The sequence below is a fragment of the Drosophila pseudoobscura genome, chromosome 2 (genome assembly GCF_009870125.1).
Source record: "Drosophila pseudoobscura strain MV-25-SWS-2005 chromosome 2, UCI_Dpse_MV25, whole genome shotgun sequence".
Classification (NCBI taxonomy): domain Eukaryota; kingdom Metazoa; phylum Arthropoda; class Insecta; order Diptera; family Drosophilidae; genus Drosophila; species Drosophila pseudoobscura.
The window spans coordinates 15,093,731-15,118,503 of NC_046679.1; the positions used below are offsets into that span (position 1 = coordinate 15,093,731).

Below are 24,773 nucleotides of genomic sequence, written 5' to 3' on the forward strand. Positions count from 1 at the left end.
AATATATGTATTATCTGTTCAGAGTCGTTCGTGTGGCAAACTTTGGGTCTAAAATATACCACCCTAAACATAGGGTACTACACTACAATTCATATTAAAAAAAAAAAAAACACCATCACAAAACACAGGGAAGCGAAGCAAAATGTTGCACGCTGCACAAATTTATGGACTGTGCCCCCACACGCTGACATCTGTATGCATGGCTCGCTGGGAGACCTTTCCATGTGCCTTTGTTTGTTTCTGTGTGAGTGTGCGTGTGTGTGTGTGTGGGGCTTTGTGTGTATGAGTGGTGCCACAAGTTGAGAGTGTCATAGAGAGCGAGAGCAAGAGAGGGAGAGCCGGCAGCTTAAGTGCGACTTTGCCAGCGACTTTGTGTTTTTATAGCTGAGCCAAACTGTTGAGCTGCCGGGTCAGCTGGGGGCCAATCCACACACAAAGAACAAAGTTACAACCCGGCTTAGGATTTGCTCCCCTACCTGATGCTCTCGTAAAGAAGATTTGGGCCCGAAGATGTTGCCAGGCAAAGCAGTCAAGCCAATGAAAGGTTAGAAAGACAAGGGAGAGAATAATTGGAACAAATGTGGGCATTGATGTTCCAAGTTCCTCCAGATTGTGGGGGTTTTTTTTTTGTAAATCAAATGGAGAAATGTTCAATCAAAAAACCTGCAAGTCACAGATACTTTCTTTGTGGGATTCCCACATGATTCACATGATTAAAACTAATTGATCATCTGTCCGAGACGACTTGCCTCGCCCTCCGGGCATCTCTCATTACGTATACGCCCCATTAGAAGGGTTAGACATCAGGTTGCTCTGTCATTCAGTGGTCATCATCTGGGTCCGTTCAGTCCACCGTACCGGATGTCCAACTAATTGACAACATTTAGCATGCAGTTTCGCCCTGCGTCCGCTGTCCGCTGTCCCCTGTCATTTGCCATCGCTTTGGCTTTTATCTGACATTCTGTCTGGCCTTTGTGTTGCCTTTCCCTGTCAAAACTATTAGTCATGTTGTTTTTATTCAAGCTGAGCTTTGTTTAAAGCACAGCTGCCGTGTCACTCCGCCTGACAGCCGCAGGAGCATCATCTTTGTTCTCCTTCTCCTTTTTGCTTTCGGCCAAGTGATAAGCCAACCCGGACCCAGAGCCGGAGTCGGAACCGCATCCAGACCAGACCTGGCCATGGGTCTTGTGGCATTGTGCGTGCCAGCTTGTGTGCAAAATGTTATTTTCTGCTGGCTGGGCTTAAGCAAATTATCCATGAGCCATACGAGTAAGCCACCTGCAGCACCACCCATCACCCATCACACATCACATTTACCTCTCCCCCCAGCTCTAGCTCCATTTCTGTCTCCTTTGTTTGGTGTGAGAGACTGGCTGGATGTGGCCACAAAATGTCCAATAGACAGCGACGACAATTTGCGAGCATTTGCATCAAATATGTACAATGTACTAAAAACTTGGCCAAAAAAACAAAGGGAAACCTAGAAGCGGAAGGAAAAGGAGTCTAAGCTACACGTATGCATAAATAAGTAGGGCGTGGCCCTGCCCCGCCTCTCTTTCATCCCAGATCAAGCAGCAGGCACTTGAAAGTTTCACATGGCGCACACATAATAAAAGTGGCAGCCAAGATGGGGCTGGGCGGGGCAGCGCAGGCGAGGGGGAGGATGATGCTGCTGCCCCGGTAACGCCGCCGACGCCATATTCTGCCACTTGCAGTTAATATTCATGCAGTTTTTTATTTTGGCGAAATTATACAAAAGTTGGCGTCGCGTGTGTGTGTGTGAGAATGTGTGTGAGAGTGTGGGGAAAAGGCTTCGATGCCAAGAATCATAAATTATAAAGCAGCTTGGAGGAGCAACAACAAGCCTTTGACGACATGTCCTGGAGTCATGGCTGGTGTGTCTGACAGCCGCAACGGAAAGTTATTAAGAAGAAAAAACGCTTGACTTGACTCCACTCCCCATTCCCCCAGCAGTATCTCCTCCTCTTTGGAAAAGGAATTTTATGACACTCACTCATGAAATATTCAACGTATTCCTACATGATGGCCAGAGCCGAAAATCTTCCACGATAATGTGCCAAGATCGTTCGATGATGAACACATATCAAAAACACATTTGTCCCGGGGGCCAAAGAAACTGCTGGGAAATGGTGGAAATGGGGTGGAAATGCAAAATGGGGCCGAACTGGAAGTGAACTTAATTTGCCATTTAATGGTCTGCTAGTGTCTGCAGGAGGCCAGCTGACAAATTGAAAATGTAATTTGGCCAAAGTGCAGCCTTCCATTCCACACTTCTGCAGCGCCTCGACCTTTGGCTGGGCTCCAACTGGTAGCCGTAGTGGCAGCGGGAGTGACGCAGGACATATGAAAAACGGTGGCTTCTGTTGCCCGGCATGACTGGGCGATTTAAGGAGTATGGGGCCTGGGATATGATGCATATCATCTTTGATCTGCTACTTGCCGGGATAATAATGCTAATGCTTCTGTTACGTATGCCGGGGAAATTACGTTCCACTCGCTTGAGGGTGTGAACAATGTTGCATATTCAAATTGCGGCAACTCAATTTATAGTATGTGGCACTTCAGTGAAGTTTTTGGAGGGGGGGATGGGGGTGCAACAAAGTTGCATGCATTTCATGGTAAGTAATGCAGAAAAGTTGCTCCAGCTCGTTGCATTCGCTAATTAATGCGTTGCCAAAGTCAGTGCAAGCCCGGGGGGCACAAGGAGAAGGGGACCGGGTTCTGGGAACTGGAACTGGAATCGGGCCAATCAAAGTTTTATTTGACAGATTTTTGGTTTAAGCATCCAACTACCCCGAAGCTCAAATGGGATGGCAAAGTGGAAAATGTTGTACCAACTCGGGATGTGGACCACCCATTCGTTCCATATGTTCTTGCCAATTGGCCTTGGTCGGGTTCAAACTGGACCGTGACTTCAACTGCTACTGTCTCCTTTCATTTACATGGGAATCCGCTCCGCGTAGCCTTATGCTGTCAGCAACGGTGCAGTTAAGTCAAGAAACTGCAACTTACTCGTACTTTTCCCCGGGTTTCTTTGTTTCCCGGGTTTTTTCCTCTGTTTGGGTTTTGCCAGGAAACTTTGGCCGGTGGTTCATCTTCTTCATTTTTGCTGCTCGACTGCTAAAAGTTGTTAAATACAAAAGTTTGCCACTTAATACCAGTTCGAGTAATGAAATACGAGTCAAACTGTAAGCAGGGCCACCCCCGGGTAGCGCCATCCCCTCCTTCGAATCCTTCCAGCAAATTGAAGTTGAAGCATGCGGTTGGCAAACTTCCTCCTGCCATCGGGCCATCGGGCCAACATGCAACTCTTCTCAACTGTTTTTCAAGCCATCTTGGCTCACTCCCCTCCTCGATTGCATTCGGCAATTGTTTGTTTAGCTTTAACCGCTCGACGCTTTACACATGTTCTGGTCCGGTCCCTCGACCTCCTCTGGGGACCGACAACGACCCGAGCAAAGTTTAGTTTGATTTCTTCTCGACCACGTTCGCTTTGGTTCTGGCTCTGGCTCTGACTTCGGTCAGGCTTAATGAGAAAAGTCACTCGGGGTGTGGCTGCCACACCCATGTGCGGTGGCTCCGAGTTTTTCTGCCTTACCCTCAACGTCATTTATCAAACGATGCCCGAAAAATAAATACTCCGACTTAAGTTGCCTCTTATTTATCGTCCGTTGACTGTTGTTGCCAACAGAAAATAATGTCAATTTTTCAACTAGACTTCGGAATGGGTTAAAGTTTCAATTGCGATCATTTATAATGTGTCCAGAGAAAGCCATGAGGGCTTCCACTCGCATGGATGGGGCGGGTGGACTGCTGACATTTCTCTCGTCGCGCATGGGCTACTTCTTTCGCTTGGAAAACATAATTTTCCGCGGACATTTTATAATTTATTTGCACCGTGACTTGTGTAAAATGTTGCCAGGGAAAAAAACTGTCCACGCACATTGTGAATTTTCGAAAGTTTCCACAAAAGTGACAATTGCAACTTGTTTTTGCTGTCCGGTCCGGGCCTGTCTTGCAAGTGAAGTTTTCCGCGTTACAAGTTCTGTCCTGTCAAACAATTAGGCAGCCTCGTTTCGCAGCTTTCTGGCCACATCCTGCGGAGCGTCCTGTGCCGGAGCTTAAGCAATTTGTGGGACACTGAAAAGTATGCTACGAAAATGGCAGCCAGTAGAAGGATCGAAGAAGTGGACAGAGTGCGAGTAGTGGCATTAAAGCGGGCCAGCAGCCACTTGCCACATGCTGTTAATTTGATCAGCTTCAGCCCCGGTCAGAAGGAGGAGCAGCAGCAGGAGCTAGAGAGCCGTAGGAGGCAGCGGCGACTTCATCCTGGCAATTTAGTGGTCAACCTCGGGCGCTGGTAAATGGGAACTGACCGCCCACCTCGCGGCCGCAGGGTGTATCTGGGGCGCTACGGCTAATGCTCGGGTTTTGCGTTGCAAGCATGCACAACTAATTTCTCGTTGTCGCCTTCCCCGACACCATGGAGGACCACTCGGACTGCACTGTCGCTTCTCTAGTAGGAGGGAAAGTTGCTTTTCCTCGCTCTGTCTGGGTTGCTTTTCCTACTCCTCTCCCTCTCTCTGCTCTTTCTGTGGTCTAACAAAGTTTTCATTACGCGTGCCGTGGAAACTTCTCTCTGTCTCTCTCTTTGTGTCCTTGCTACTTCCTCTGTGACTCGTGTTGCACCTGCTGGGGGGCAAAAACAATGGACTGCGGTTTCTTTTCATTTGGGTTTCTTTTTTTGAGATTTTTTTCGCCCGGTTCCGTTCGCATTTTACAAATAATTGGGTTAGTTAGTCCCTGGGTGCGACAATCGAGCCGTTGGCCAGTTCCCAGCCCGTTAATCCTGTTTTCGTCTTGGAACCCTCCTGTGGTATCGGGCTGGGCCGCATTACCTGCTGGTCACCTGTGGCTATGCAAACCAGCTTTCTGCTACCAGACGATACTTCCCTCCACTTTAAAGTATTAGTAAATTGGGTCTTTGCATCTTTTACTCAAGGGGAAATTTCCCCAAAGACCATCGATCAAAATAAACAGAGTCATCTCTCAGTTGTGTACCGAACCAAAGGGGAATCCTTTCTGGGGATACACATTTTGCATTCCACTGTGACCTGTCAGGGGCTAAGCAAACTACAATTTGTCTTGTATTTCGTCCGACACAGGGAGCGGGAACGAGAAGCCACTAATCATCGTTTAAAAAGCTGCCACTTGACACCCAGCCAGCACCTGTCTGGCTAATTGAACTAATGAAATGCCTCGGCCATGTCCAGTTCCAGTCCCAGTCCCTGTTCAGTACAGTTCAGTTCCTCCTCCGCAGTCGTGTCGCTTCTGTGAGATTGTGGAAATTAAAAAGCTTGTTTGCGGCTCTTTGTTGGCACAAAGGATGTTGACAATAAATTAGACTTGGATACACATTTTTGTCACCATGGAATTGCCTCAAATGGATATTTATGGCTGCACCACTACTATCTCGCAGGTGTCTGTGTGTGTGTGTGTGGCAGAGACACACCCACTTTATTGGCCACGTGCTGGTGATTTGTTCAAGTGACTTGCCATCATTGGAAAACGAAGCCCTTTATGTTCGCCCGGGGACACTATGTGGTTGTCCAGTCTGGTTAATTACGTATTTATGCAATGAGAGCACATATGCCAGCATTTTGTTTAATTATTGATGTAAGACCTGGGTTTAATTGAGAAGTCTGGCAAGTCCAAGGCAATATTTGGAATATTTGAGCAGCTGCTGGCTAAAGTTTGTTCAATTAACTGTGAAAACTAAAGCCATCTCTATACCCATCCAGCTTGGCCTCTTGGATTTTCAATTAACTTGGATAAATCTTGTCAAAGCCAGGTCGATCTTTGAAGGTGACCTCGGATGCCTCTGCCAATGTTAGTTATTAAAAGTTTTAATTCACTTTAGGTGGATGCAAAAAATTAGTTCTGGCTCATCAAGCTGGTCCTGGTCTCCACCGTGACTAGCAAGAGCGTCATGCAAGTCAGCTCCTGCCCCTATCCCTATCCCTATCCCAAAGGACAATGCTGCCAGCAGGTTTGTGGGCTGGGGAGTGGCTGGTGGCTGGTGGGTGGGATTTTGCTTGCACAAATTGTTTTGCTGGCAGCGTCAACTTTATGCTGGCAACAATGTAATTTATTTAATTCCTCACCCCCTCATTTTTTCACGCTGCAAAGCAATTTTCAACTGGCAACAGTTGCTGTCCCACTTCTCCCTAAGCCTGTTGTCATACGAATACGCTATGTTTTCCACCGATGCACTTTTGAAGAAAAATTACAGCATCTTGTGATGGATAGTTCTCTCATGTACACGGAAGTACACACGTTTATCCCCACTATGCAGTATGAAAAAGAGGTTATTACAAGGAAAATGCGATTAAATCGGTTACTTTTTTCTCAGCTGTGCAGCGAGACAGTTTTGGGGGACCGAATTTAAGGACAACAAAAAACCGTCGATGTAAAACGAACCGTGTAACAGGAGCTCAATCCTCATTTGTCCCCCCTTTTGTGTTTATTTCATTTGAATTTATGCTAAATCGTCACAGTTTCAGAGTGCGTGTTATCCCTCTGGATTGTCCTGGCTGTCCTTGCCGTTGGTGCTGCTCTAAGAGGGGCAAGTGAACTGGCTTCGCTCAGAATTATAATTTCAAATGATTGTGCGTACAATCAGTTGTAATTAGCATATTTAATTACATCCTCCATAAATATTCATGAGACGCAAATTGCAGCTAACTCGCGCGCGCACACCGGGCCCCAAGTGTTGACACGCCTGAGGGACAATTAGGGAATAAATCTATGGATGTACTGATTGATTGATTGATGGATGGAGCGCCCGAACAGTGCGGCAATGTAACCGAGCCATTCCAAATAAAAACAAACAGACGAACAAAGGCCAGCAATTGAACAAACACTATCAATATGCAATTAATGTCATGTAAACGATATTTGCAGATAAATAAAGGTCGTTCTCCTCTTCTCCTTCATTTCTGTGCAACACTTTATCCGCTAAATTGACACGGAAAATATTCCAAATGGGGTGGCTATGTGGAGTGCAATTAGTTATTGTCTGCTCTTCAGAGTGAATGCTACTTGCCTTGTCCCGTGTCGTGTGACACTTTAAATCGATAATGCATTGTTACCTAGACACCCATTACTCATACGCCGTGTCTGACACACCAGAGACAGGCGCATAAAATGTATCTTTTGTGGCCCCCAGTTGGGGCATTGTACGTACGTATATGGTGGGGAGTGCTTGCATTCATAATTACACGCAATTAGTTTGCCCAGTTGCAACAGTTTGCGGCACATGCTGCAATTGGCAATTTGGCAAATTGCTTTGGGGGCCGACACTCTCTCTTTCTCTCTCCACGAAACCATTTCCAGACTGTTCCCAAAAATCGAAATTAATTTGCCAGGGCCCCCAAAAAGTAGGCAACACAAAGCCAACAGTGGAACTTTTTTTGAACTGCGCCCGAGTACAAGTTAATTTACATTTGGCTGGCAGAGTTAACAGGGCCAAAAGCCTGGCATAATCGTTAGATTATGCTGTTGCATCAGACAACGACAACAAGCAGCAGCAAAGGCAGAAGCAACAATAACAATCACTTAATAACTTGGCCAAAGTGTAACAGCAATTACATGACCAAAAGAGAGAGAGAGAGAGAGACAGAGGCAAAGAAATTATAGAGAGAGGAAAAGTCAGTGTCAGGATCAGTATCAGAGGAAGAGTGGAGGAAAAACAAAAAGTAAAAACAATATTCCGACTATAAAATGCCCATTTTTCTTGGACAACTCGTATTTATCTATCATTTTTTGATTCGTATAAGCTCTCTTATAATCTACAAGAACTACATAATTAGGTATAGATACAGAGGTATGGGCGGACTGACATAGAGAGATCGACTCTCGTATTAATGCACATAATGTTCAAATTATTTCTTGTGTATAAATTTCTGTAGGTATGGACATAAAAGCTTTACATACTATGATTGTACTCGTACAACCCATACGAGTTTACAGCTTGAAAACCTCTAAGATCTACCTAGATTGACTCGGTTGTTGATGGTAGCATATACCCTTTTAAACCATTGGCACCGTGTATAAAAAGACAAAGCCAACTCTGTTGGCAGCAGCTTGTCCAGCAACAGTGTCGCAAAAATGTTGCTCGTCTTGATTGACAGCCACAGCAGCAGCAACACCAACATCTGTTCAGGGGGTGTTGTGTTCGTGTTTCTATGGGGGTGTGTGAGGTAAGACCTCAAGAGGTTTCTCACTGAACCAGCTCCTGTGGCCGCCACACCATTTATTAGCCAGATGTACTAACTGTTGCTGTTGCTGGGTGTGTATGTGTGGAGCATCTTGTGTGTGGGAGGTGGTCCTCGAAATTCTGTGCTGTCCTTTGTCATAACTAGAGCAGCTTACTTAGCCTGCTTACACTGCGGCAGGGTAGGGCAGGCCAGGGCAGGGTCCTGAAGTCGGCCAACTGCCCGCATACGTAACGAACTCAAATGAAGTTGCTTGAAACTGAATCAATTTGCATAGAGTTGGTGCTGCTTATGCTTCTACTGCTGCTGCTGTTACTTTTGTTGTGGAGAACTCATTAGGAACATTGTCTGGCAACTTCCGAGTGCTTGGAAGGCCAACAACATGGCTTCCGGAATATAAGAACCAACACTTGCACTAATATGGCTAGGGGAAACGAAGGTTTTTCCCCCTTGCTGAACTTGGGGGCTTGGGTTGAGCTTACTCAGTAAACGGCACACTTGAATGGAAATCATAAGCAACTGGCTCAAACATGGAACTGGAGCTGGAGCTGGAACTGGAGCTATGTACTTGTATTTCAGTTTGTTCTTGGCACGACAACGGCTTAAAGACAACTGAGAGTTGCAAAATAGTGTCAGGTATCAAAAAAATAAACACCATTCTTGAATTAATCGTGCGTTAAAAATTCGAAAATTGTTCTGCCTATAGAATCTTATGTAGGTCAGCGTCAAAGGCACTGGCAGCTGTTTAAACGATCCGCAGTGGGTTCAGCGGTTTTCTTTGTGTTTTACTCACGTGAATGTGGAAGCGTTTTGTACGTAGATTTCTTTAAATACTTTTCTTGTTTTTGTTTTACTGGTTTTTTTCGGTACTGGTTGACCAAAAATCGAATGACCGACGATGTCTATGTGCACACAAGAAATGTGAGCAGTCCTTGGTCCAGAGCCCTTATTTATCTGATACCCGTACGGTAGTAGAGATTACGTGGAAAAGTATTTCAGTAAATAAGAGGCACCGGGTGCTTTTTTCCGCTGAACGTGCAAAATTTGTTTACCGAGCCTTTTACTGTATTAAAAGTAAAACGAAATCGCCAGACACAAATGTTTGCCCGGCAATAAAATCATATAATGGGATAGGATGGCGTCAGTTCTAGTGATAAGTCGTCAAAGTCGGTGGGAAGTTGCCCCAACCAAGACCTCGTTCTCCGAGCTCCCAGCTGCCAGCTGCCAGGTGCCGTCTGCCTAATCGGAAGTGTTCTCCCAAACGCAGGGTAAGACGCAGTGTCTTATCTATATGGATGACCCGTAAATCATCTCTGTGGCAATGTCGCAGTGGATGTCGTAGCACAGATTCCTAGGAACTAATTACTAGTTGCAGCTGGAATTAATTGCGTACCCGACCTGCAGACGAGCTCTTTCTTTGCGACAGACTGCAGTCAGTCATGATAGATGTTCTTTGGAGTGAAATATTGATGGTGATGTGAAGCTGGCGCTGGGTTTTTTGGGATCAGTGCAGTGGCAAATATGGCTGTGTTGTAAAATGTAATTTATGGCCACCACTTGGCAAAATAATGAGGCATCATTTTCATTTGCCACAAAAAACTTTGCGACCACACACAATTTCAAGTTCATATTTTTAGCGAGTGGCTTTGGTTTCGGCTTAGGATTTGGCTTTGACTCTGCATCTGCATCAGCAGCGGGCTGTGCCATCTGCTTCATAAATTTTCATTTGCTCGAAATCATAAAATAAAATAAAATAAAAAGGGAGCATAAGGATTGGGCCCCTGGTAGCCCTGGTAAACAGTCCTGAGCCGGGCCAGAATTGTGGGCTGACTTTGGAGGCTGTTGGTGTGGCAGATTTAATTTATGTTTCATTTTTCACACCAAGCCAGGGACGCCTGGCAATTGCCAAAGGTGCTCTCGACGACCCCCCTTTCAACAAGTATACGTATGTCCATATCCTGATGTTCGTGGGTTTGTGTGCAGGGAGTTTATGTGCCTATAAATATGCAAAATTTATGCGGATGCTGTTACAGGTTACCCGGCTTGGGTATCCCAAAAAACAAAAGCCCAAAAATAAGCCAAAAAAACTTTCATCTCTTTACATTGCCAACTAATTGAAATTTACGCTGAGCCAAACGATTTTTGCATCCATAAAGCATAAGTCTTTAAAAGTTTCCACGCCTCTTGTAGTTTATTAAAAACCAATCAGGAACAGAGCTGCAACACCACTAAAGTAACAACCGGATAAGGGATTATTCTCGTATCTTTGTCTTGACTCTACGTAATTCATATGGTGACTAGCATCTGCTTACAAAAAAATGACAGGAAGGGATTTTTGAATTTCTGTGAATGAAATCAAAATGATAAATAACGTTTTCACAGAAAAAGTATAATTCCCAATGATAATTCCAATCAATTGCACCATAAAAAAATGTATACCACTTTAGCATAAATCAGGTTATAATTATGGCAGATATTGAGCGAATTTCCCCGCATAATATTCTGTAAAATGAATTGAGCGTGTTAAATCCTTTGATGTAATCCGGCAGGACAGTGCTAATATTTGCTTGGGCTATTGTGGGTGGAAAATATTAAATTATTTGAGTACTGGATACGCACAGTAATTCGCGCTTTTTCCGAGTTAAATATGAGCTAATTTAAGCAGCTCCAGCCTCGCACTCGTATTGGGCCTCTGATGAAAACTGCTGGCTTAAATATTCAGCAGGGAAATCGCTATCAAAAATTCATAAGCTTTGGAAAAATATTCGATGCATAGCAGCATATTTGTTGTTGTTGCTTCTTCAGTTTGTTTTTCCTCTGTATTTTTTTTGTTTGAGTTTATTATTTATTCTTTCCGCTTTTTTCTGGAGGGGTGAACTTTCACAGAACCGCACAAATCAATTTGCAATTGCGCTCATTGTGAAAATGCGAATAAAAACGTTTTTATTACAATAGTTTTGATGCGGCTTTTATTTATTTACCATAATAACGATAACAAAAACGGCATTGTTTTCATTTTGCTTAAATTTTTGCAGCGGCTGCGCTTATGTTATTTGTTGCCCATGTTGTGCTCAACATTGTACAGCATTGAAATCGCTTAAATTTCTCTGGGAGCAATTGTTCTGTGGGTTCACCTAATTGCACTTCTTCCCTGCCAAGAACGGGAAAGCTGGCCAGACCTGTCATTCCCTATACGGCTGCTATTCATTTGCATTCCATTCCCCCTTCATACTCATATTCATTGACACTGACATTGTTGGCTCAGAGCCTTTTATGCAAAATTAAATGTAGTAAGTATTTAAGTATTTAAGCAATTTAATTATGACAAAACAGCAGCCAACAAAGCTATTAATATAAACGCCTTTCTCTAATCTCTATGCCAGACGCACATGATTCAATTCACGGTACACTACACGGAGGGAAAAACAGCAATTGGTTTTGGGTATACAGGGAGTATTATTGCATTGATCTTATAGAACCAGATCCAAAATAATCGTTCGTCTCTTGGTGAAAAAGGCCCTAATATCCAGATAAACAAAACCAAATATCTGCTTATCTGAAAAGACATGTACGTCATACAGCTTATCAAGCTGAACAATCAAGATCATATTCTTTAAAGTTTAAACAGATAATAACAATCAAATCGTGGAAAACTTTTGTCTCATGTGAAAAGTTGTAAAACTTCTTCTAGTTCTAGCGGTAAAGAGCATAACAATAATATATATATATATATATATATATATATATATAAATCTTATGAATAAAAATGTGTTTCTTCAATATGGAAACGGAAAATTATATTCACAAAAATTGCAATTAGCTAGATTGTATCATAGAATATTTAATAATAGTTCTAGCAAGAGTGTACGTGCGGTGCTGATGAATCAAAGTCAGATTCTTTAAATTCAGAACAACAATCTTATCAAGATTGTGAGTGATGTCTTTTAATTCCGAAATGGTTAGAGCGGGGAATCTACAGAAGGAATTTATCGCTGATGAAAGTGGTTTTCCAGGTAAGTTATTTGGGACTGGGGTAAAATAATAAGGAAATAACCACCAATGTTTAAAGAGGCTTGCATAATTGAATTGATTACAAATTAAAAGAAGCGTAAACTAAACGGGGTAAGGAAGAATGAAGACACCTGATAGGGCCTGTTTAAAAGCTTGGAAGTACATATATATGCTTTTTCTCAGTGTAAAGAGCGTCCACCAACGTGCCACGAGCCCAGCTTGAAATATTTATCAAATGTGATTAAAAAATTAACACATGATTCGGTTAGCGCTTCAGAACAACAGACCCAACAGTGGAGTGTACGGTAACGGTATTGGCAAAGGCAACGGCAACGGCAACGTTCCCCACTTTTCACACCCTCACTCTGAGGGGGAATCTCAGAGAAGATTCTCCGCCCAGGAGGCTCCGCTCTGCTTGCCACTCGTCAGCACTTACCTTTAATTAAATGATTTATGCTAATTTTGTGCTACGTAGACCCGTTAATTAAATTCCATCGGATGGCGGTAGCTGGCAACCGTTGGGGCTGCCTCCTCAGAGCCACTCGATGATTGGGGCAGCGTCCGTGTAGCTTTTGTTGTTTGCCACCTAATTGTTGGTAATATTACCATCGATTAGCTGTGCAGCATATTGAATGAATATTGTTTAGTGCTAATATTTGCAGAATGCACTGCATATGTGTGTATTTAGTTACACTTGGGGCTGGCAAATATTGAAGCCCCTTTGGGGGCGGGCATTGCAAAAAGCACAAATCTCAGATGCAATTGATTGCACATTTTGATTGCTTTCGTTTGTGGCAACAAACTCTAAATTGCTTTCTGAATTATTTACGAATCGAAAATAATAATAAACAGCTGTAGAGCTGTAGAGCTGTGCAAATTAAAATAATCAAAAATGTTGGCCAAATTAAATATATTTGTTCAACAGACACTTATCGTCTGGGCATCTTTTCAATTAGTTCAAACAAACAACTCACGGCAAATAAATGGTCGAGGGACCCTGACATTGACAATTGCGATGCTAAAAATACCCCACCCATCCAACCACCACCCAACAGCTTCTATCTATGACGGTAACAATAAACAATCAACTGTTTTTTCTGAGTGGTCCTACCACTCGTATATGCCCCACCATCAGCCATCACCCATTACCCATTAGTACCTCAGTCTATTATCTGCACAGACTATGACTAATGGCGAAGTTTTTGCCAAATTTCAGTCTGCTGGTATCAGGAGAAGCAAAATCCATAATTTAAACTGTCCGCTTTGGGGGTCATATAAATAAAAAAAATTATCTACGTTATTATTCTAATTTAATTTATATTGCTCAGAAAAGTGTATGCCATAATCTCATTCAATAAACTTTATTTTAATTGAATACAAAAGTGGCTAGATAAAGATATACATACGTTTAGATAGATAGCAGCAAACGTAAATACAGAAAGACAGATGGCTAACCATTTGAATACTGAATCAGGTATAAAAAAGCTGTTTGCATTACTTAAAAGGTAAATAGACACAAAGTGCCAGACAGAAAATACACTAATTATTGTAATTATAGGTTCAAATATATGCAGAGTGAAATTGTTGCACGATCTCTGTACTCTATTGAATCAGATGGACTTCCTTTCCACGTTGGAAGGTACTGTTAAAAGTTCTTACTTATAGAACACTCAACGCCTACATATGACTGGCAGTTGCAACTAATTCTTTTCTAATTATTTAAAAAATAGCTCCACGTTGTAGCATTCTCATGCTGTGAGACACTTTGGATCATTAAACATTATTAATAAGTTGAGTAATTAGAATCTCCATTAGATCTCTAATTGAAACTATTACCGTAACCTGTTGTGGAGAATACACTTCAAATAGTATTTTAATTGATTGTCTAAGATTTATAATCCAATAAAGTTGAATTGATGGAGAAACTAATTATTTAATTAATTATCTTTCATCTGCAATTCAACTTTTAAGAGTTGCGGAAGTTTGGAACCAAAACACGAGACTTGTTTCTCGTATCTGAAATTTGATTGAATCCTTCTTTACGAGCATGCTGCAGTTTCTCTATGAATCCCCCTTGATTTATTTATATTTTCCTTTGTTTTTATTTATTTTTTTTATCACCAAATTGAGTTCTCGTGTTCGTGAGCCAGATATGTACTTCTGGCCGACAGGCAAACAAGCAGAGCACTTGGAGCATTCACAGACACCAGCGCTGCCATTGCCATGGCCATTGTCATTGGCATTTCCGCAGCTCAAGTTCTGGCGCTCTCTCGCTCTTTCTCGGTCCACGGCTGACCACGACCACGAGATCCCGAAACCCAGAAAGCCCCCAAGCACTGTCGAGGCTAACGAAGTGCGGCCAGACGAGGCCGGTGTGCGTGTGGTGCATTTGTTTGATGGGCTGATGGCTGATGAGTGGGCGTGCGATGTGGTGCAGAGTGGAGTTGAGTGGGGCATTGCACTTGAGTGATTTTTTATTGTGACACGCGCAGGGTGTGCTATGCTGCACATTAAATGCTGCTTCCACAACAGCTCTGCTGCAGAAGCCCTGGCTGCAGGGGCCTTGCAACCCACTGACAAGCAATTAAAATGCGTTCCAAATGTGGCCAGAGCGCAGCGGGGAAAAAATTGGTAATTGCTGCCGAGTTTAATTGCGACTCATGCTGGGCTCACAATCCCTTCGGCAGAGCAGGGTCTCCCTCTGTCTCTCCGCCCTAAAAGATTCCATTTTCGATTCCATGTCTATAAAACTGTGTGTGTTTTCGTTCATTATTATTAATTATTTTTAATGACTCCCACAATGAGAGAGGGACGACACACAGCGAGACTGTGTGGCCTTTCCCCTCAATTCTGCGAATATTAAAATTGAAAAATACATACTTAAAAGTTTTTGTGTGTTTATTTGCTTTAGCAAATGTGGCATAATAATATGTTTGTTCAATTGGTTGTTTTCCTCCACCAACTCAATAGACAATGCAATCATGGATGGATGCAAATTCGACATGTGATTCCTTCTACAATATACGCACTTTCGGTTTTTCCCCCAGACCCCATACCCCAGAAGCAGGTGCAGATTCAGATGAAAACGCCGGCCTAGACGCAACTGTCTTGATATTTAATTAACTGTCACGATCGTTAAATATTTAGTTCGCACAAACAGTGGAACAGGCGGCTGATTCATGAGTTGAAATGTAGGATTGTGGGTCCAATAGACCGCATTTCATTGTTAGGCATTTAAAGCGGCTTACTTTTAGCATCATAGCTGGGATTATGGTCGTATTAAGAATGTAATTAATTTGAGCTCGTTTGAATATGTATGCATTTATACACGACGTATATACAGTAAAAACCAATAACAATGCACAGCGACAGCGAAAACCGCATTCAGAAATAATGAAAAAATAAACTACAAAGGGTTAAAGGCATTTCCAGCAAAGCATAATATAAATAATTAAATGTATATGTATGTCCATATATGTATGTATCTGGAACAATGCAATGTCTGCAGCACAAGGAGAGAGGAGTCTCTGATCCGGGAAGGGGGCGTGGCCTTTGCACGCCCGCTCATTATTTACATGGTATATGCACTTTCAGCGCCTACTGCCGGCCCAAGATTTATGATCGGGCAGCCGGGACAGACCGGGGCTGAGGCCAAGGAGCAGCGGCCAGAGATTGACATAAATAAAATGGGTCTGGAAGGCCCGGGTTGCCTGGTTCGTTGTTCGGTCGGTTGCTTGGTCAAGGAGCATGAAAACAATTTCGACTTGGCCTGGTCCCCCAGCCATCTAGACCGCCTGCCTGCTGCATTTACAACAGAGACAAATGGGAAGACTTTTGCAAGATGAAAGTTTGATACACTTTTATAGCGAATAAATCTATTTTTAAACTTATTTTTAAGTACATATGAAAAAATACACAGGTATAAATCTACATTTCACTTAGTAAAGTGCTAGATTCCATAAGTTTTCCAATGGTGAATGCTGACCCTTCGATAAGTGACCTTCAATACCGATTTGCTAGGGGATTATCGGCCGGCCAGGCTCTACGAACTTTCGAATTTGTTTGGGGTGGTCAGCAAATGAGAGTACTTCAAGTGTATGATACCCTCAGAGCTAGCACAAACCCAACGAAATGTCCATGGTACTCCACATTTAAAGGGGCATAATAATATTTTCGTTAGTCGGCCAGGTCAGGACACGACAGGCCACAGTGCGGCCAATACAGGCCAGAACGAAGTAAAAAAAAAAACCAAAAAAGGAACAAGAATAAAAATGTATCTGTGGCGATTTATGGAGCATGTTTTGGACTCATGTCGAGAGCACCCATACACATTCCCATTTACACACATTCAGCAAGCAGACTTATACACTCTCGGAGGGGGGACCAAGAAAGGGGCGGTCTGAGAACGTCCTTCTTGTTGAGTTCATAAATAGCGATGTTGCATGCAACTTGAAGAGCAACTCAGCTCAATTCTGGCTTTGGCTTCAGCGTCAGCTTCAGCACTCGAGGCTCTAATTTTTATGAGGATGTTGCGTGCAGAAGAAGGCAGGGCCATGTACATGCAGCATACTTCAAGGCGTTCCCTAGAGCTGCTGCTGTGCCTTCCTGTTGTACGTAGCTGCTGCCTCCGTAATGTCGTGACGTCAGCCGCACAGGGAGCAGATACTAGTGAGTACTTGACTTGACTGCACGTTTTGCATTCGGCTTGTGTTCTTGTGATTTAATGCGAACATAGGCAAAATTTAAACTGCTTTATCATGAGGAGAAACACATAGGACTCCCAGCCTATGACATACACATTCTACATCCGCCTCGTATGGCAGAACCCGGCGAACAATACAAATTATGCCACCCTTAATGGGAACGCCGCGGTCGCCAAAAATAGAACAAATTGAAAACAGCATTCGGCTTGTACTTATTTCTGGGCGATTCGTGTTGCATGTGGCAAGCTATTCGATCGGTTGCCAGCGGCAGAGCAGCAATCATGGACCCAGACCCAGTCAAATAGAGCACAGCAAATGCAGGTCTGATAACTAGAGGAGGCTCTCGGGGCAGCAAACTTTGCCACAAAACTATCAGCAACACTGCCACTTCACAGTTGTTGTTGTTGCTGCAAGTTGTTGTTAAAGTGCAGCCGAAGAAGAGAGCTGCTGAAAAGGAAGCTCGAATGTCGGGCAGGATTGTGTTCCGAGGGAGTGGCTGGCGCTACCCGTTTGATTTTGCTTGGCCCGGACTGCGGACTGAGGACTGAGGACTGCTTGGTTGGTTAGCTGTCTGCTTGGCGTGTTGGCCAGAGAACAGAGCCGGGGAAGCCACAAGAAACTGTTGTTACTGGCTTCCGTCTGAAGCACTATCCCCATTTGCCCCATCCAACTTTCATTGATTACTTTGTTATGGATTTACCCCTCTTTTTTTTCCTTTGGGGTTGTGTATGTGCCATCCTCTGATTGTGGCAATCAGAGCTAACGAAACGGTGCCAAAAGTTTGTGCAATTTTATATTCAATATGCACACTCGGCCTTGCAAAGGCAAAGGATGCGGATTCAGCCCGGGTATCATGAGTATCAATCACCAAATCAATCTGCAAATGGAATAGAAATGCAACTAACTCGAGTCGAGGAGGAATTAAAATGCAAACAGTGACATAGTTTATGATTAGAGAGCAAGATCGCCACGATTTCATGCACGTACCTCTGCGATTCGACTCGGAATAATCGTACCGTACCTGGAGCGCATTAGCCGGCGAAAATATTCAGATAGCGTCGTCGTACTCTCGTCTTCATGCCAGCAACAATTAGGCAGAAGTTGAAATACGAGAAGCGGCCCCAAACGGCAATGACTCTGGCTCTGGCTTTGGCTCTGGCTTTGGCTTTGGCTGTGGCTCTGCTCGTTAATAGTGTTGAAGATGGCCTGGTTTGGGTCTGGAGCGGGAATCGGGCATGCACTTAAGCAGAACCAGACTGGATCTCAACTTTGGCCAAATGGAATTGAAATGACAAGCCAGGGATGGGGAGGGATTTGGGCTTGGTTTGGTTGCTGCTCACTCACGCATTCACACAATTGGAATGGGTTGATGGGATGAGATGGGATTGTGTGGTATGGTATGGTACGGTACGGTATGGGATGCCCAGCTGGACGCCGCCAATTGGCCTGTTGTTGTCACATTTATCACGGCTGTCTGGCTGTTGGGCTCCAGAGTGGGGAATGACTGCAGAACTTGCTGCAGGTCAAGTTACGGGGCTGGGAGAGAGAAGTTTTAAATCGCGTTTCGAGACGTTCGCCCAGATTGTTGCAGCCAGACAAATGAAATGGAACAGGTAAGAAGTTGCATTCGCCTTCGAGGACGTCCTTTGTGCGAGTGTCGGTTCAATGCCTTCCCTTTTCTACATCCCGGGTGGAAGCCCAATGCAAAATATATATTTTTTATTGAATTTCATTGATAAATGCCTCATGCAACATGCAAGCTGCTGTTTCTGCTCTTGTTGCTGCTCGTTTCGTTGTTTGTTCGATGGCAATTCGATTGTGATTCGATTGCATGCCTGGGCATAAGTACGGTTCGGCTGTGCTGCTATTTGTGTGCTCCTTTTAATCGACTTAAAACCAATTTGGGTCATATGCAATCATCAGTTGGCCGGGCAGCCCAAAAGGTAATCGAACTCTTGACAAGTCATTCAACTTTTGTGAAATGTCTGCGAATTTCTGCCATCGATTTGTATTGATTATCCAAAACTGGGTAGCATTGAGCATTGGGCATTAGGCATCGGTCGTGGAGACTTTCGCGCGCTCGGAACAAGTTTTTGCATTTTTATAACACCTCTTACGGCTTTTCGGCCAAAATCAATTTAAAAATAGTAAGCCCGCATCATGTGATGCCAATTAATCAGCTCAAGCATCAGCAGACCCAGCCCCAGACCCAGCCCCAGCCCCAGTCCCAGCCCCAGCTCCAGAAGTTACGACTCACTCCGAAGCACTTCAAGCAGGGGATCATGGTGTGGCATAATATAATTATTAAATAAGTCTGTCACAGTCATACAGCCATCAGCCATCAGCAGAGCAAACAAATCCGTCTTGAATGAGTCACATTTTATGGCTTAAGTGTGCTCAGGTGTTTGCCTACTGCACTTTTGCACCGGACAAACAATTAACAGCAAACAGATCGTATATCCAGGCCACTTGTAAGGTGTCAATGTCAGATGTACATACTTACTTATGTAAATATATTACTTAAAACCTTAAGACATTATCACCGATCGTTCTTGAGCTGCTAAAATAATGGGAAGGCCACGTAGGATGCTACTTTCTTCACCTGTTGAACCTGTTGAATTCTGAAGTGTGGTACAAATTAAAACACTTGTGCCCCAATGCTCGGCCGAGTCGCATGACTCTGAAGAAAAGTCACATGACTTGCCACGCAAATGGAAATGGCTATTTTCAGACTGGAAATAGATTGTGCGAGTGGAGTGCAGTCTCTCAGCAACCGGTATCGGTTCAGTCACGTGGTGGAGCAATCGCTTGTTTTTGCTTTCCGAGTGGATAACAGCTCAAGAGTTTCGATGGACTTTGGATGGGAAGTGTTACTTGTAGCCTAACTGAAAATACCTCACAGGCGCACAGAAACGGTTGGCTCATTAGTCAAGTGCATTAAACAATGATATCTTAAAGAAAATTTAATGATTATTCTGTGAAAATCAATTAAATGCTAAAGAGTCTGCTTCCTTTCAGCATCAAGTTTCGCCTTCAAAACGAGCTCATAGTTCTGAGCATATATGTATGTGTTTGTGCGAAATAAATGGGATTCTTGGTAACTGAATGCTTAAACAATTTCAAGTTAGCGCCTCTTGTACTGTCACGCAACGTGCTGGCACGAGACTGAATCTATTGTTGTCTGGAAAATAGTCTATTTTGTAAAATTATTCTATTCCGAATACTCATGTATTCTGCAGAGCTGTTGACAGATATCAGAGAAGAACTGAGTAGGGACGCGAGTTCTGCAGAGCAACTTTCATTTATTGCTTGCCGGATGTCAACAGGAATGTATCAATAAAAATATTAATAAAAAATGCGAGTATCGGCATTAAATAGCCATCAGCAAGGCTCTCGGCCGATAAAATATTCATGAACAATGAGTGTGTGTGTAGAGGATTTGACTTCATTATTTGGCATGCCATGCGGTCGCAGGTTGCGGTCGATGTGGTTACCATATTGTTGGTCTATCAGATTGGGGGAATACGAGTATGTTAATGCCAGTTTGACAATGTGTCAGATGCGGGCTTCAGAATAATTAGTCAATGTTTGTCAGGAATTCTGACATGTGAGCTTTTCGATCGATGGGGAGCTCATCGGCAAACGGCAGTTTTGACAGCACTCACTAAAAATAAAAACCAATTTCAATTCCACTTCCACTTCGAATTCGAACTCGAATACCAATCCTCGGACATTCGGTTGATAGTTTGTGGATGTTGTTGCTGCTGCTGTTGCAGTGGTAGTAGTTGCACAAGAAATATCGTTGCATATTTCACGCCACCATTGCGCGAATATTTATCAAGTTACCCCAGTCTCTAGTCCTCGCAGGTCCCTCTCTGCAATGCCTTTTCCGTTTCTTTCTCTGGTTCTACGGCGTCTTTGGTAGCGCATAAAAAGCAGCAGCCGGCAAGCAGTGAGGGAGATTAAAAAAACAACAAGTGAGAGAAAACTTTATTCGGGGACTACGATTATGGAATACCCTACAAAGTAGAACAGATTGTATTATTTTGGCCCACTATATGAATGAAACTATTAACATTAAAGGAAAATACATTCAGAAGGATATGAAAAATAAAGACAAATATATACTTCGTGAATCGTTCGACTATAAAATTGAACCGATCGTAAGAGATTAGTAGATATTGGAAAGATATATCATTCTATTTTAGATGGCAAGAGTTTTCTGGTTTTCAGTTTGAAATCGAGAATATTACAGACAAATACGATATACCATAGTGCTATCCGAGTACTGGGTATGGGAAAAATAGTTAAAATGTAGATTTATGCAAATGGGACGCATAGCTCGCTCGTTCACTGGTTCGCTCGCTCGCTCGCATCCTGTCGCATCTCGGATTCCCTGTATGCCAATGTGTTAGTAGCCCGCCAGGCGTTCGTTGGTTCGTTCCCCTCCCCCGTTGCTCCCGATAGCTTTTCCATCCTCCCCCATAGGTCCATTCCATTCCTTGTTTTTCCGACTGTCAGTTCAGTTTGCTTGCCAGTTTGCTGCCCGTTGTCTGTCTGTCCGTCTGGGTATTGAGTGTATTGCATTTAATATTTATTTGCTTTTATTTTTCCCTTTTTTTTCTCTGCCGCGCACATTTTTCTTTTCTAAGAGGATAGCAGAGGGCCAGAGAGAGAGACCAAGAGAGTGAGAGAGAGATCTGCGCTGCCGTCAGGTGGAAGAGGAAAATTAAAAATGCAATTGCGATTAAAATTGCATGACAAACGCGTCGGCAAAAAGTGTTGCCAAAGGGGGTTTGCATGTTTAGCACCCACACCACGGGACCCATCCCTATCCCCATCAGATGTCTCATGGCTGATAAATAGTTGTATCCACAATAGGAGAATGCCACCCTGTTGCCCCGGAAAAGTGATTCACTTCACCTGATTCACAGCTTGTGTGTATTTTTACGCGGAGCTCCAATTAACACTTACCTTTAATCAATCTCCAATGGGAAAGTGTCGCTTGTGTGGATTAGCGCGAATTCCGTTACGTCTCGTTGTGTCTTCGTTGTTCGTTGGTAAAATGTGGGGAAAAAAATAAAAGTTTGATTGTTTAATTAGCACAGCGCCAAACATATTTTAAGCGCTTTGTCCAGGCCAAAAATACGCATCACTCTGCCGGTTTCTCCCTGCCATAAAAGTATTATACGCGTGATCATTTCTACAACATTACAATTTATTTATTTATTTATATATGCATGTTCTTCATTTATCTGTTTTGTTTCTTCGCTGGCTATCTGCCAGTTTCTCTTTCAGAGCATTTAATTCTTGTGGCATTGTCCCCCACACGCGACATTCTGCTCCCAAGTCCCGGACCCCCATTGGTGCTCCCGCCCCATGCCTTTGTCGAAATGCATTCAGCGATAAACAAAGTCCCAGCAGAGAACAAGGAACAATGACTGCAGAAATATACTCGTTGCAGTATAAGAAACGACAGTGACATAGGCAAGTGCATATCAGGGGAAACGTTAAGAAGGTGGAAGCGGAAGGAACTACATATAGTTTTTTTTCTCTAAGATGTGTGCCAACTTTAAAGATGACTACTGAATACATATTTTAGGGGAATGCAGTGCACATTTAGTCCTTCCTTAAGTTAGAAGACCGTTCAGTATATCGCCCCAGCGATAATCATAGAATAAAATGGACACACAATCATACACCCCCCCCCACAGACAGAGACAATTAAAATTTCAGCCTGACTATCAGGGGATATAATGATCACGTGACTAGCGAATGATTTGATTATTTTACCGGCTATACACGGTTCGCTTTTAAGTATTTTACTTTTGTTTTTTGTTTTGATTCCGGTTTACGCTTTCTGTTTTTTTTCTATTATAGTTGTTTCTTTTTAGTACGAGTATGTATACATATTTTTTTGGTGTTTTTTGCGTAGTATTCGTCACTCTTCGCGCACTTGTCTGTTCCGTGGCTGAGGCGCGTCTGAATGTCAAATGATTTGCTTTTCGAATGCTTATGCTTTATTTATAACGGCACTAATTAATTTTCACTCTTTCTGCTGGGCTGAAAATGAAAATACTGCCGATGCCGATGCGATTGTGATTGTGTGTGGGGGGGCAAGACAGAGAGAGAGAGAGAGAGAGAGCGACTAGTATAATTTGCGGAAGCTGTGACACAGCAGGTAGGGGGCCAGGTACCGTAATTGCAGCCGGCTAGGGCACATAGTACTCTCCATCTGGCCCAGCCCATTGTTGTTTGTTAATAATTTTCCATATATCTACATTATTTTGTTGTTTATATCGGGTTGAAACAGATGTGCAGGCACGAACACAGCAAAACGTATGGCACCTGAATGGCACCGAATGACTGACTGCTCGTACGTAAAGACCGGAAAAACTTGGGCAGATCTGTAAAGCGATTATGAGGGATTTACATATGCATATCGCAGACCCAATCTATATTTAATTATTGAGCGTGAGCCTTTTGGAAACCTGTTTTCTTTTTCGGTTAACTATTTCGTGCTTTATGTGACATATTTGAAAAGTTTTTTGGAAACTCGTTTGCATTGCTAATGAGGCGCTGCGACCCAGGCCCAGGCCCAGAAAGAATTTATGCCTGACCATGTGAAAAGTTCGTAAGCATTTAGCATTTTGAATTAATTTATCAAAATCAGAGAATGACAACCAACAAAAAATCGACACTGTCGTTGTTTTCTGGGACTCCATTACAAATGATTGGTGGAAGGGGGGGTTTTTATTTTGGAAATTTCCGCCTAATTTCGTGAGTATGGTCGCACAATTTTACGAAACCAAAATTTTCCACATTTGTAATAGGGTGGGGGTGTGGGGTGTGGAGTGTGGGGCGTATGGCGCGACCTTCGCTATCAGAAATTTCTGTCACGTCCGCCCGGGTGACCCAAGAACGCCTTGTCGAGGGCCCTCAACGGGGCTAGGGTTATATAAGCTGCTGAATGCGATTGAACTCTCAGGCGGATAGATCGCGTGATTACAAAGCTCTGATAATGCCGAACTTGTTCAATCATTTTGCGGTTTATCGCCCACTTTATTTGCGTTCTTTTTTATATTTTTTGCGAAATTTATTATTGGGATAATAATATATTTTATAGCACGCTAATGGCGTTTGTGTCCCGGGATGAAAAGCAAATAATAACTTCAATTACATTTCGTGTGTGATTTGGTTGTACTGTGAGCTTTGGCTTGCTTCCGTTTTCTCGGTTTCTCGGTTTGTCGGTTTCTCGTTGTCGCTAAGGATTTGGGTGGATTGAAATTTTCACTTTTGCGCGGATCGATTGGGGAACTGCGTCTTGTGTCTGCGAGCGCCACGACGGGTTTGTTTTCATAGCCAGCTGCGGCTGCCTCTTGGGCGGCACATATGTACGTACGTATATGTTTCTGTTTGGCCCGATCTTGTTCGCCGCAGCCGCAGTCGCAGCCGCAGCGTCTACGTCTACGTCTACCTCTACCTCGGGGAAGCTTCGTGTGCCGCGCCGCCGCTGACTGAGACAGAGACTGAGACAGAGACTGAGACGTAGACGCTGGCAGCTCAGTCGAAGTCCCCGTCTCAGAGTCGGGCATCGCATCGCGTTGATTGTACAATAAATGAGCGAACATCTCTTGGCCGCTGGCCGCTGGCCGGTGGCCGCTGGCAGCAAAGGCAAATATCGTATTATAGGTTTGTTTACGCACTGACCGCGGCTATACAGATACAGAGCCGGTTTCTTGATTTTCGGGCCTACGCGTAC

At 43.6% G+C, this 24,773-nt stretch overlaps 1 protein-coding gene across 1 annotated transcript in view; it reads right to left on the reverse strand.

Annotated features, from left to right (window-relative positions):
* Window positions 1–24,378, reverse strand: part of LOC4801824 (sodium-coupled monocarboxylate transporter 1) — a 33,903-nt gene extending 9,525 nt beyond the window's left edge. The window contains exons 1-2 of the mRNA XM_015181917.2: window positions 24,192–24,378; window positions 21,986–22,056 (exon numbers count right to left, since the gene is read on the reverse strand). The gene's annotated coding sequence lies outside the window, so the exon portion shown is untranslated. The remainder of the gene's footprint in view (window positions 1–21,985; window positions 22,057–24,191) is intronic.
* Between the last annotated feature and the right edge of the window lie 395 nt (window positions 24,379–24,773).